The sequence below is a fragment of the Crocodylus siamensis genome, chromosome 4 (assembly GCF_052110815.1).
Source record: "Crocodylus siamensis isolate JL-2025a chromosome 4, ASM5211081v1, whole genome shotgun sequence".
Classification (NCBI taxonomy): domain Eukaryota; kingdom Metazoa; phylum Chordata; order Crocodylia; family Crocodylidae; genus Crocodylus; species Crocodylus siamensis.
The window spans coordinates 108,834,752-108,848,674 of NC_143398.1; the positions used below are offsets into that span (position 1 = coordinate 108,834,752).

The 13,923-nt window shown below is 40.4% G+C and overlaps 1 long non-coding RNA gene across 1 annotated transcript in view; it reads right to left on the bottom strand.

The window, feature by feature from the left end:
- LOC149866317 (uncharacterized) overlaps positions 1-13,458 on the bottom strand; it is a 55,053-nt gene extending 41,595 nt beyond the window's left edge. The window contains exons 1-2 of the long non-coding RNA XR_016441849.1: positions 13,262-13,458; positions 6,919-6,996 (exon numbers count right to left, since the gene is read on the bottom strand). This is a non-coding gene — a long non-coding RNA (uncharacterized LOC149866317). The remainder of the gene's footprint in view (positions 1-6,918; positions 6,997-13,261) is intronic.
- Positions 13,459-13,923: the final 465 nt, after the last annotated feature.

The following is a 13,923-nucleotide window of genomic DNA, read 5'->3' on the forward strand; positions in this document are numbered from 1 at the left end:
GCCTTTTCACATACGCAACAAATGAGGCACAGAATCTAAACATATCAGCCTCATTCTATGTACAACCATAGTTCATTTCCACAGCCCAATCTGTCCATGGCACTGAATAAAGAAGGGCTTCATGGAGAATGTTATTGTGTAAGTAAAGGTGGCGTCATATGCACAAGGGAACTGAATTAAGGTTGTACTGGAAACCTTAAGTTTGGCATTTCCTACCTTTTGAGTGCTTGACTTTTCACCCGTAATAATGTTCTATTAACATCTTAGGTTTTTTGGTATTTAATTTTGTAGATTAAAATAAAAATCCAGAAGAGACAGAAATTCCATTTAGTGACATCATCTTGACATCTACTTGAATCTAAAGTGGAACCATAACATAGACCTCTATACTGAAGCTAAAAGATTCTAATATTATGTACTCTCTGGGCATGTCTACACATTTGTTAAAACACAGTAGTTACTGTGCATTTAGTTTAGCACTTGCTTAATTAAGTACTAACTAACTGCACAGTAACCACAATTATTGTGCAGTAGCACCGGTGCATAGTTTTTTAGTGACACTTACTGCACAGTAGCCTAATACTACTGTGCAATAGTGTATAAGCATTGTTTTTGCTCAGCACGCTACTGCGCAGTGTTATTAGGCTACTGCATATTAAGCATCTCGTGTGAAATGTCATGTCCTTAATCCTAAAGAATTAGCTTTTCAAAGTAAAAAAAACATATAATAAAAAGATCTTGAAATCTTTCACATTGAAAAATGATGCATCATGCTCTAGCCTTTTTCTTGGCAATGGCTGAATTTTTCCAAATGTAATTATACCAGCACAACTAGTTAAAATGTGGCTGTTATAATCAATGAAAGCAAGGTCTACTAACAGGACCCTTAATAATGTGCAAAACAACCAGATCCAGGTACAAGCAGTAGTGTCACCACTCATTTGCTGTCTGACCACTGTCAAATATTTTGTCAAGATTAAGTAGAAATCCTATTCCTACTGAAGTCAATGGCAAAATATACATTGATTGACATCATGAGAACAGGATTTGACCTGTGAATTTTTGGGTGGTGGGAGGGGAGAGCAGAGATTATGGGTCATTCTTGTTTTATTTATCATATCTTTTGTCAAGATTGAACATTTAATCTTACCCTTGGTTTTCTGCCTTCTTTCCCTCTTATACATCAGCCTGTCTCAGGTCCCTATGTTTTGGACTAAGGCTGGAAATTTTAAGTGTGGAAGCTGTTCCTTGTGGCCTGATTTAATTCTTAAATGACAAAACTCCCATAGATTAGAGGGTTCTAGATGAGGCCTTCGTTTACTATGACAGTCTCCTGAGCCTGAGTAGTTTTGAGACTCCTTAAAGTCCTTAGAAACAGTGGGCACATCTACATGTGCACATTTACTGCACATTAACTGAAATTACTGCACAGGACAGGTACATGTCTACATTTGCATGCCTATACTGCACATTAAATATGGTGACATACATTGACTTGAGCATAAATTTGATGCCTACAGCATGCAGGTATCAAATTTATACCACATTAGTTACTGCTCAGAAATGCATGTGTAGATGACTTAAGGCACAGTAGCACTTTGTGTGTGGACTAAATTGGGACAAAAGTTAGTCCCAAGTCAGTCCACACAGTGTTAATGTGCTTTAATGCCTGCATGTGTAGACACCAGCTTATTCCTGTTTGTGGCGCAGTAATTTACTGCACAGTAAATTTAAGCTGGTGTAAATGCACATGTAGACACACTCAATAAGTATACTCCTTGTTCTTTGTGATGAAATATCCAAGGGTTTGGGATTTGTGCTGTGGTTTGATAGCTGATAGTATATAGTACCAGAAACTGAGCAACTAAGATAGAGAGCTAAGTTAGCTAAATACTTCTACAATTATAATCTATTTATTTTAAATAGCTAATGGAAATTATAGATCTAATAATCAGTTGATAACCTTCAACTATTTTCAGAGGCTACACTGTGGTAAAGGCAGGCTGTGTGTATGGCATGCAGTAGATAAGGGAAAAAGCAGGAAAAATAGCAATTGATTGGGAAGGGAGAAGAAAGGAAAGAGAGTCAAGTAGTACTTGAGAAAGGTACAGAGTTTAGCTTGTGGTATGCTTTCCAAAAGTCTGACCCCCAATGATCTATTACATGGAGTCTGTGACATGGCAGGAGGCATGATTTCTGGGGTCAGGGATCAGATCCCATAAAGTCTGTACATGAATGTGTGCCAGGGGCCCTGGAGCTAGCCAAAAAGAAATCAAAACACAGGAATGTGTCTGATCTCTCCTGTATCCTTTTCAGAGCTGAGGTGCTTGAGCTAGCGTTTCAGGGTTCCATCCATAGGGAATGCTCCTATCACTGCTTATATATCATATAGAAATAATCCTGCCCCTAGCAAGCCTATCCTTTCCTGACTAGAGCTACAACTTCAGGCACTGAGGGAATTTTCAGCAGGCAGTACCTGATAAGTATTAAGTGCTTAAAGGATAAGTAGCTACTGGGTGAGTGTTTTCTGGATTATAGTTTTGTCATTAGATGGCTAAAATTCACCTGCATCCTTTGTTTTCATCATTGTTCTTAAGGAATGAGCATGCAAACAAGTTATCATGAGGAAAAGAAGCATGGGGCTCTCTTCCTTTCATGGAAGGGCAAACTGGCATAGGTTGACTTTCATTTGCCATGAAGTAGGATCATGTACAGGAGTACATATCATAGTACATCTGATGCACCATAAATCTCTGCTCTCAATTGCTGCATAGTTCCTTGGTTGTGTTATGATTTTAGTTGAGGGGATTTCTCTAAGATGCTTTCACTACCAACAACTGCTAGCACTGCTTCAAGTATAAGAAGGAAGTCTCCAGCCATTTCTCCTCTTTTCCTCCATTCCTTTCCTTCTCATTGACTATATCATTTTGGGTTTTTTTTCAATTTCTGGCAGTACTTTGAGACCTTACTCAAGAATCATAGTCCTATTGTGCTAGGCACTGTACAGACACACAGCAAAAAACAGTTTATGTACCAAAAGTTTACAATGTAAATATGAGGGAGAAATAAGTACACAATAAATAAGTGAGGAGCATCATTACTAGAGACAGTAATGGTGTACCCAACATACCAGAAATATATTTTCACAAGAGTTAGAGATATTTCTTTATTTTTGTTCTGAAGTTGATATTTCTGTTTACCCTCAGGACAAGAAACTGCAGTACATCCATTTATTATGCTGCCTCACCAGTATGCCTCAGCCGCAATCTGGAAGAACCCACTAATAGTGATAAGTGTGTAGTTAAATCCTCACTGATTTCTGTCTGCCATGGGTCACACTTTTCCTTCTATAGCACTACTTTGGAGAAAGAGTGCATTCTTCCTGAAGTTTCTTATCCTGTACATGGAGAGTCATATTCAGCTGTTATTACAGTCCCTAGACAGAACTTTTTTCCTGTTCACAGTGCCAGGCAATAGCTCCTTCCCCATACATTTGAAAACCCAATTCAATTAAAAGGCTATTTTGGATCATTTACTGAAAAGAGAAAGAAAAGGTAGGCAAAAATATAGCAAAACAGGGTTTTATGGAATATCCTTGATAGGACCATGAAAAGAGTCTCTGTAACTTAAGTTACAATGCTGTAAGAGATTACTGAATGAAACCAGCTTGAATAAAACAGTTCAAATCCCTGAGAAGAATACTATGTTAGTAGCATAATACATCTGGGAATGCCATCTCCTCAGAGAGATAGAGAAAACAAGGCCTACAGGTGGGGTTTGCATTGTGGTTGCATAGCCTAGCCCATTGATCCAAGTATAACAAAACACAATAGCTTTTGTTGCCATTGTCAGCCTATTTTGATATTTTAGAGAATGTGCTTTGTAAGCGATGAAGTGGAGCAAGGGGACACCTTGAATTAGACCATGCTACATCTTTCTGCAAAATGCATATTTCTATAGGGCTGAAAAGCTGAGCAGAAATTGGATAGAAGTCTGGAACAGGACATTAGCAACAAAAGATAATTACCTGCTTTTTCAGATGCAACTTTCATTGACCTATGATTAGTCTTAATTCATTTCCCATTCTTCACTGATAGTTTTGTGCATTTTAAATGGGTTTTCCCATTGTTCCCCCTGTTTAACTACAACGCTGGGGATTTGCCAACCTTAAAAGAATATCACAAAATCCTTTGCATATTGTGAAATTACCTTTCCCTTTGTTTTCCTTAAAAAAAAATCATTCAACACCTCTGTGTTAGGAGACCATAATTAGCATGTCAATCACTTTCACCCTGTGGAATATATCAGCTTGTGTGTAACAGCAGAGCCCAAGGTTATACACTGATAGACAATGACACATTAAACGTTGTCTATGAATATGTTTCGGGGAGGGGAGAAGGGGATAACTACTGAATTATTTGCTCATACCTGTTACAAATATAATATCAAGAGTACATTTCTGTTTATGATTTAGGTTATAGAAATGGCAAATCTACCAAATCAAAATAATTTAAAATAAGTGACAAGATATCCAAGAGTATGAGCATGATCTGAAAACTTGCATCCCCTTGTCTGGACTAGCTTTAGATAGCAAGGCCCCAGTGCTGCCATCTTCATTTTGTGACATTTAAAATTTCACTAATGAAGCTTTCCTGGAATAATATAGAGCTTCTGAGAAAATATATATTCAACAAATACATCACTCTGGGAGGTATCCTAGGGCCATGCTATGTCATTGATATAACAATATTGGGAGAATTAAATGTTGTAATTAAAGTCTGTCTCCAGTTTGGCATCAGCTGTTTGACACTAAGAGTCAGAACATATTTAAAACTTCCATCTGGAAACGAAAGGATTGAGAGCTTTGAAAGCTCTGATCTTGTTTATACATTTACATAGAGAGCCAAGGCAGATATCTCTCATATATTAGGACTAGCATTGTAGGAAATATTGCAGGTACTGTGGTTCATGGTCCAGCCATCTCCTTATAAGAGAATTGGTTCAAACTATGCTCAGGTAACAAATTAAATGAATTATTATCTGTCCGTAATTTTCAGCGGCAAGATTTTCGCTATCCCTTCGTTTTACTTAGTCAGAATTTTGTAAGAGGTAGAATGGAATACAAGAACACCCTGGCTTGGATTGTGCTGTCCTTTTCAGAAACATGGCTCCTTTAAGGGTAGAAAGCTGAAAAGGAATTGAACACAAAAGGTTGAGTAGGAATTTAGGAATAGAAGCTAAATATATCAAGGTATTTGGGTATAACAATGGACTGGAACATGGGAGATATGGGTTATATTTCTGATTCTGCCACTGGCTTTTTGGGTGACCCCAGTCAAGCCTTTCTGTGCCTATAGGTATAATGATACTGACCTCTTTTGCGAAGTGCTATATAAGAGGAAGATTTTATTATTATTACTCTGATCATGGAGTCATGGGCTGATATGACTAGTCAAATCAAGATGTTGATTTTTACTAGTGTGAGGAGTTTAAAAATAATGCTGTTCTTTCTATAGGTCAAATGAAATTATGCCCAAACTCTAACGATATCAAATAATATCAAATATGTGTGAGAAACTGATTTTTGTGTGTGCAAGAGTTTTAGATGTTTTTGCTTTCCTGGTTAGAAACACCTCTGGATTTCTCTGTAACACATTTAACCTTGAAATGGCAGGAAGAAAATATCCTTGGCAGAGAAAAACCTTCAAAAAATAAGACTCATCATACCTGGTCAGATCACTGGTAGCTGCTTTGCTAGTAGCTTTGATACTACATAAGGAACCCCTTGTTCAGCTTTCTAAATTGTAGTTAACACATTGCATCTGCACTCTATGCTGCAGTGGCTTTTTATTTGCTTCTACACGTTGCTTTATATCTGTAAGGTACTGAATCCTCTGGATCCTGGCTACCTAAGAGCACCTTTTTTCCCTAAGTACTATTCCAACAATGAAGGACAACTGAGGCATTTACTTAGTCAGCCCTTAGATTTGTATAGTTCTCTCTACTTAAGGATTTGGCATGATCTCTCATAGGATGTATCCACAGGATCAGACTCCATACAAAATGCATTGGAAGTCACCTTATTCTTTTCTGAGGAGATGGTGTTGCCACTGCTGACTTTTTATATACTTGCCCAGTGGTTAGAGTATTTGCACAGGAAGATAAAGACCTGAGTTTATTTCTTCATCAACTAGATGTGTCCAAACCCACATCTCCCAGGAGAGTGTCCTAAGCGAGTTATTCTGGGGTTATTTTCCATCCTTCCTTTTAAAGTTCTGTCCTTGTGTCATGAGGAGAGAGAGCTGGCCATGAGACGAACTGAACACTGGCAAGAATCAGCAAAGGAAAGGAGGGAGCCACATTTTCAGAGAAGCTGCTCACTGAAGCTAGAGCAGCCCCAGAGAGAGATGGAAGAGAGAAGAGCACTGGATGAAAACAAGGAGAGAGGTGCTTCATGCCAGAATGAGAGAGGAGCCGATTGGGAAGACGGGGGCAAAGAAGAGTCAGATGTCAGCTGGCTGGGGAAGACGCAGAACTTTGTCAAGCCAGGAGATACTGACTGAAGAATCATTACTGGGAATGTGATCTGGGAGCAGGCATGACTTCAGGAAACAGAGGGCCAGCCAAGAAGAAACAGCCAAGTCCTACAAGTGACAAGTAAAATTTCTTCTTTTTTTTTATTACAAGGTTGGGTCGGGCGATAGCATCTTTGTAAAAAAGAAACATAAATACAATAAGCCTGACACCATTTAGGGTACTTAAAGGGGAAGGCACCTATTTTTTGTTGGACTTATACCCTTGAAGAAGAAAAAAGGGAAATTAGGCTCATCAAGCTCAAAGGACAGGAACTCATCTTTGTTTATGATACCTGAGTTTATTTTGGGATGCTTAGATAGGGGTCTTGAACGTAATACTTACCACCATGGGAGAAAGCATTGATCAGTAGCTTGGGGAATAGGCTTCTGCCATTTCCTCCAGTCCAGGATGTGATGATACCTAAGAAACAAGAGAAACAATTTTAAAAAGTTAGAGAGATGCCTAATAAAAGAACCTTATCATAAAGAACACACTGTGAGTTTTCATTTTTTGGTCAACCAGTTCATTTTATGAGAAAATTCAAAACTCAAGGGAATTAATCAGCACCTCATTGTCCAGTGGCATTTAAGTTGCATACTCCCAGTATAAATCCTTGAACATCAAGACATGGCAGGTGGAATCTGGGGTCACCACTGAGAAAAAAATGGGGAATAATCTGGTAATTTGAGACCTAATCTGGGTGACTGTGACTTACATAAAGCAAGGAACTAGACAGTATACATCACACCTTGGCAGAAAAGGACACACATACTTGAGGACTTACCTGTTACACACTGGCTAAGCCAGGGGTGGGCAAAATATGGCCCACAGGCTGGATCCAGCCTACAGAAAACTCCATTTTCCAGCAGCCCTGACAGCAGCATCTCCTTCTGGCTGCTCCCAGACCCAGCTGTGCTGCTAGGGAACCCCAGCCTGTCCACCCCACATCCACTGCTGAGGGCAAGACCCATGCAGGCAGGGCATGCAGGCAGCAGCTGGGATAGGGCTGTGGGCTGCTAGGAAGCAGTGTCTGGGTATGAGATGCATTGGCAGGGTTGGGGAGACCCTGGTATCTTGGGGCAGTGACAGCACAGGGCCAGGCCCAGGGCAGAGCCATGATCTACTGCTTGCATCCTCCTACAATGGGTGTGGGTTCCACAGGCAGGTAGAGGCTCCCTCTAGGACTCTTATTCATTCATTCTTTTTCTGTCTGTATTTTTTTTTTAAATTCTGCTCTCTTTATTCAGTTATTCTCTCCAAGGCTCAGTGTCCCCTCCCCAGTCATACATACATGCTGCTGCTTCATGAATGAAAGGAAGACCAAAATGTAGCAAGGAAAAATATAAAAAGAAACTAGGCCCCAGAGAACTACAGTCAACCTTCCAAAAAAGGGCACTTCACTATCTACATAACACACACTCTTTCATGGCTTTCTACTGCCTCCTTTCAAGGTTTGTTTCATATGTTCTGTTACTCTCTCTCCAATCTAGTCATCAAATTAATCTGTCACCAAGTGACCCTTGGTTGCCTAACAGAAGTGCTTGCAGAGTATCTGTACCAAAGCTTTTCTCTTTCAGAAAGAATTAATTCCCTGTGATATACTATCACTTGAGCTTAATTTTGGTCTTGCTGGAATAACTAGACACTGCCATTAGTTTAAAACAGAAGCCATTTGTCCACAGGTCCCCACGTCCATGGTTATTTAAAATTCCACTTGCTGTCCCCATCTTGCAGGTATCTGACTGCTTCATCAGCCTTTCTCCCAGTGTCTGAGAGCTTCTACAAATTGCATAGAAAGGGAGGAATCCTAAACAGAAAGATATATTATGTGGGATTGGACAACAGTATTGGGTAATTCATCAATAGAAGTATTCTTGCTGGAAACACATCACCACCAACAGGAGAAGGGCCCGATCTTCCCCTCCAGACTGCAGAGCAACAGGTTCAACCCACTATTGAATATTAACAGCTTCACACAGGACATTGTGTCCTCAGTGATCCTCCAAAAGTGAAAGAAGTAATCTAGTAATGTGTGCCTGTACACTTGTTTGAATTGCATATGAGTGGGAACACACAAGAGCTGAAGTTGAGGTTTCTGGTTTACTCATGTAAGAGGAACAAACAGTTTAGTTACTTGGCAATAGCCTGGGCCTGGAAACATTCTCTCTAGGTCCTTAGATTCCTTGTACGTGATCTCAGTGTCCCATTCTCTACATATACCAGACTCAAACACTCTTTATTCAAGCAGTAAATTCAAGGTCATTATCTCAGTCTTCAGTGGATTGCACTTAGGCTGCTTATCCTCCTTCCTGATGACCAAGACATCATTGTCTGAGTCAAAGAAATATTTGCACACACTTTTTCTCTCTCTCTCTCCCTCTCTCTTTCTACATCCCTGCCTCCACCCCCGGACAGGCTAATAGAGGTGATGGCATTAGAAACTTCTGGGCCGTGGACAGAAGAACCAAGAATGATCACAGACTTTACCATACCACAAGGTAATAAGCAAAGTCTAACTCCTTGCCATAGCTTTCCCCACGCTAATAAGAGAAGTGCTAACTTGTCAGTACTAACTAACACCTATGATGAGAACCACAGAGGGAGCCCAGAATTAAACGGGCCTATCAGTTTCATGGTTCTACCAGGTGCTTGTATACCAAAGTGATATGTGGCATAAATAATTAAATAAATTATGAAGGCCTGGCGACTCTTTCTTAGGAGTAGGGAATCAGGCAAAATATAGAACAAGTTCACTGTTGTACTTGACAGGGTCTGCTCCTTCATTGTGCTAGTATTGACCCATGGAGATGGAGCATCAAGAGCTATAGAGCACTAGGCAGATTCTGTGCTAGCTCGGTAGTCAGGCTCTATTACAGACTCTTTTCTGAGAAGCAGACAGGAGCTTTGCTCCACTGCTCCGGTGCCCTGGAAATAGGAGGGCTGGAGCAACTCATGCTTTCTCCAGACCAGAATCTTCCCAGTTTCAGGAAGGTTCAGGGAGCAGAGGGAAGGGGGCAGTTGCAGAGGGAATGTATGCACTGCTCCCTTTGCCAAAATCATTTCTAGCAGTGGAAGTTACTTGGGACCATATCAGCAGACCTTACTAAAGTCCAGGTACATTATGGATGCATCTACATGATACACTATGTCACTGTAGCAATGTGCTCCCTCACTATAGCTTATTGCTATGGTGATGTAGTGACTAAAAATAACCATGCATAACTGGCATGGTACAGTATGGGCTGTTACTGTGCCATCATTTAGTACTTCCCAAAGGACATGTACTACAGTTTTGGTATACTGCGGATGTGTACCGCAGTAACAACAGCACCATAGGGGCTTGTGTAGATTGCATTGTACTGCATTGAACTGATTCACTAAATTAGTTATTCTGTCAAAGAAGGGTATCAAGTCAGTTTCACAAGATTTGTTCTTGTTGGCTGCTAGGGATTATCCTTTACTCTTCCCAATGTTTACAAATTGACTTCCTTGTAATTTGCTCCAGTTACTTCCCAAGTATTAAAATTAGGCTCTTCAGTTTATAATTCCCTGAATCTTCCTTTCCTCCATTTTTAAAAGTGGGCATTATGTTAGCTTTTCTCCTGTTCTCTGGAACCTCCGTGACTTTGCAGATATTATTGCCAGTACCTTGGAGATGTCTTCAGCCAGTTCCTTCAGCACCCTGGGATTGATTTTTCAACATCCTATTCACTTAAACTGGGATATTGGTGGGAAATAAACAGAACAAAAGGGGAGAAGACAGGTGCCTGGGGATAGATGAAATAGAAACAGAGTGAGGGCAAGGTGGGAGATTTAAGAACTTTAAAATCTAACTCGTAAATGATACTGCTTTCCTAACAATGACCGTGTTATAAAAAAGCTTGATTTCTGAGTTGAAAGTCTGCCATAGCACCATCTCAGCCTTATGACAGATATGTATTCTAACTTATTCTCACCTCTCCTGAGTGAAAACTGAAGCACAGAAAAGTAGGGCTAGAAGGACCTCAGGAAGTCATACAGTTCTAACCTATACTCAAGGCAGGATCGCCCCTGTCTAAACTGTTTTAGACAAGTATTTGCCTGACTTGTTTTTTTAAATTCCATTCTGTGAGCAATCCTTATTCACAATTACCAGGCATGTAACAATGTCACATAAAACAAAAAAGAAAACTTAATTTCAGATCATGAATGCAAGATAAATGTCATCCACAAATAGCTCTCTCTAATGTTTGGCTTCCTCAGTGAACTTCGGCATTGCTCTGTATCTCTCTGAATTAGTGAGACAAGACTGTGGACGGTAGGCGGACTGTTTTTACAGCAGCTCTTGATAGCAATTTGCAGAGATTAGGACTGTTGTAGAAAGACATTACCAACGTTTTAAGGTCTGCTTTGTGAAGTTATTTGAGATTAACAAGGATTGGCTAGCTGGCTCGAATATCTCATTCAAAGATGATAGCAGCCAAAGGAGGAAAAGAAAAAATCAGCCATGAAAGAGAACTCAATTTTGTTTCTTATCATATTGCTTTTGTTTAGGGAAGGATTTTCAGTGACCTTTCAGAGCTGACTTCTTTATGTGCATTTCAATAATAAGAGGTGGCTTTTGTCTTAGATGAATAAACTCAGACCGAATCCTGGGTCTGGTGCATATCTGCACTGACAAGATAGTCTGCTTCAATCCAAGTGAGAACCCATGTGTTCAGGGCCGGATTAATGCATTGGCAAATTAGGCACATGCCTAGGGCCCTAAGTGAAGAAGGGGCCCAGCTGTGCTTATTTTGCCATTGCAGTGCTGCTGTCATACCACCGCAGTGCTGCCTGCCTCCTCTTCCCTTCTAGGACTGCAGCCTGCAGCTCCAAGCCCCAACTATTCTATTCTACAGTGAAGTTATTAATTTACTGTGCCCTAATAGGAGCACACATGTAGACAGTGATGCTTTACTGAGCTAATTAGTCAACTGGGCAGTAAAGCGCATGTGTAGATATACCCAGTAAGAACAAAATATGGAGCCCAGACACTATCAGTACATAGAAGGACAGTCTGCTAATCCCTGTTTACTCTCATTCTCTCATGAACTCTAATTCTCTTCTAGTGTTGCAGCCTTTCTCAACTTCCTCTCAAGGTGTCTCTATCCTCATGGTACAAATAATTTGATTGTACTCTGAACTATTCCCAGCATTGGCTGATATGTTTATAAACAGTTACACTTTTCCATGCCCCAGAGGATTGATTGCCATATAACATAGTGCATGAAACATGGTGAAGAAAGCTACAATAGCTTTATATCAGTGGGTGTAATTCACTTCATTACCAGTGCCAAGGGTAATTCCTTTCTATCTATAATTCATCTTGCTGCAATTTAGGCACAATAGCTCAATACTGCTGCAGATCACTCCATTCTCTGGCTTCTCCCTAGTGCTACTTCACTACAATCAATTTTCTGATCAATAGCTTCTACTCTCGTCAAATCTAATAACTGACACACGTATTTTATAACTGTCAACTTCTGGTATCACTCTTATAGCTATAAAACATTACCGCCATTCCCACCAGTGTTTCCTTCCATTGGTGATACTAGTCAATGAATTTCTTCCAACACAGGTTGCCTTTATTTAGACTGATTGGAAAGATTACCTTTTAAAAATCCTGATTTTTTTTTCTTTGAAGTATGGGAATCTTGTTTGCCTAAAATAACAACAGATTCAAAACTTTTCTTTGAAGTAGGAAAACATTTGGAAAGTTTCAGGGATAGAAAAGTCTTACTAGTTTGTTTAATATATGTTTTGTAACCCATCCTAGCAATTTAACTCCTAACTCTTTCTGAGACAGTTTAGGGTCTTGAATAGGATTTAAAGGTGTGATGTTAGATCTCATTTCTAGTTCTAAGAAATACTTTCTAAAACTGTAGTCAAAACAGAGCCATTGCACTTAAATTTGTCAAGCTAAAACCAGAGGAGTTTAAAAGCTGATGCTTTTGCTTGACCAATTTAGCATGTACTAAAATATTTATAGCATCTAGAAGACCCAGCCCAGGTGTGCAAGGCACTGGGAGGGAGATGCCTGCAAGATGTACTTCCAAAAAAAAATACCAAAGAGATTTTCAGATATGCAATTAGGAGTTAAATTCAAGAAGCCAGAGTTTTAACAGAAGTTGGATGCCATTATCCTTTGTACCGCTGAAAATTCACCTTCCAAGCTTCCAGAGCAATGTGGGCAATTGAAAAATGATGGGCAGAGCGGTGGTGATTTGCTTCAGTTCAGGCAACAGGTTAAAGCCAGAAATAGAAGTCAAGCTTCCTATACCTTAATCCAGTGCTTTAGCCATGACATTGCTGCTCTTTAACCTTTTTCCTCTTTGTTTACACACTACTCTGCACAGCTACATGAAACGCCTTAATGTGCGGTGGACTGTTCTACTGTGCAGTAGCGCATCATGACAAAAACCATGCTAATGCAATAATGTGCATTAAAATTAGTCTATTGAGCATTAAGCATCACAAAAAACTTTCACCTTTGCTACTTAGTGTCACGCCCAAAGACCGGTGCACCCTTTGACCCACGAGCCTGGGTCGGCACGACCGGCTTGGCATGGGTAGGATCGGTGATTGGACAGGTGGATAGTAGCAGCGAGTAGGAGTCAGGCAGCTGAAGCGTATTGGTTACAGAGGAAGTTTATTTTGTACTTACGCTACTCAGTGACTGCAGCATAGGTTGAGAGCTTGCTTGGTACAGGTTTGGAGCGATTCACGTAAGCTACTGTGGTCCACGGACTGCTGAGAGCTTTTGACGAAGACGATAGTTCTGCTAGCAAGGGTGGGGTATGCCAGGAAGAGAATCAGTGGAAGGGAGATGTCTGCGAATGGCCAGTTCGCTGACTGTGTCTCCTAGGCGTGCACGGAGTTCTCCGCTTTGGGCGGAAACTTTCTCATGGTTATGGTTGGCAGGGTGGCCTATCGCTGCACGCCAGGCATGAATAATTAATGGGTTGCCAATCATGACTACAAACGGATGTTCTTTGTCTGCTCAGGTTTCATACTAGCCCAGCCATGCATGATTGCGCATGCGCTTTAAATTTAAGTTGGTGAGGGGTAATGGCGCGAGACTTTAATTATTGGGTTTGTTGCACTAGCATGGCCTTTGACCTGTTGCCATCAGCATATGAGACCAAAGACTTTGATCTTTTATCTCGACACTGAGCATTAGTGTAGCTATTGCACCTTTATCTAATACCTCATATTACAGGTACTAAATTTAATGCCCAATAGCAAAGGCACATTAATGAACATGTAGACGCACCCACTGATACTGATTTACCATAGCCTTGCCAAAAATGTCCTCCCTTAGGCCTC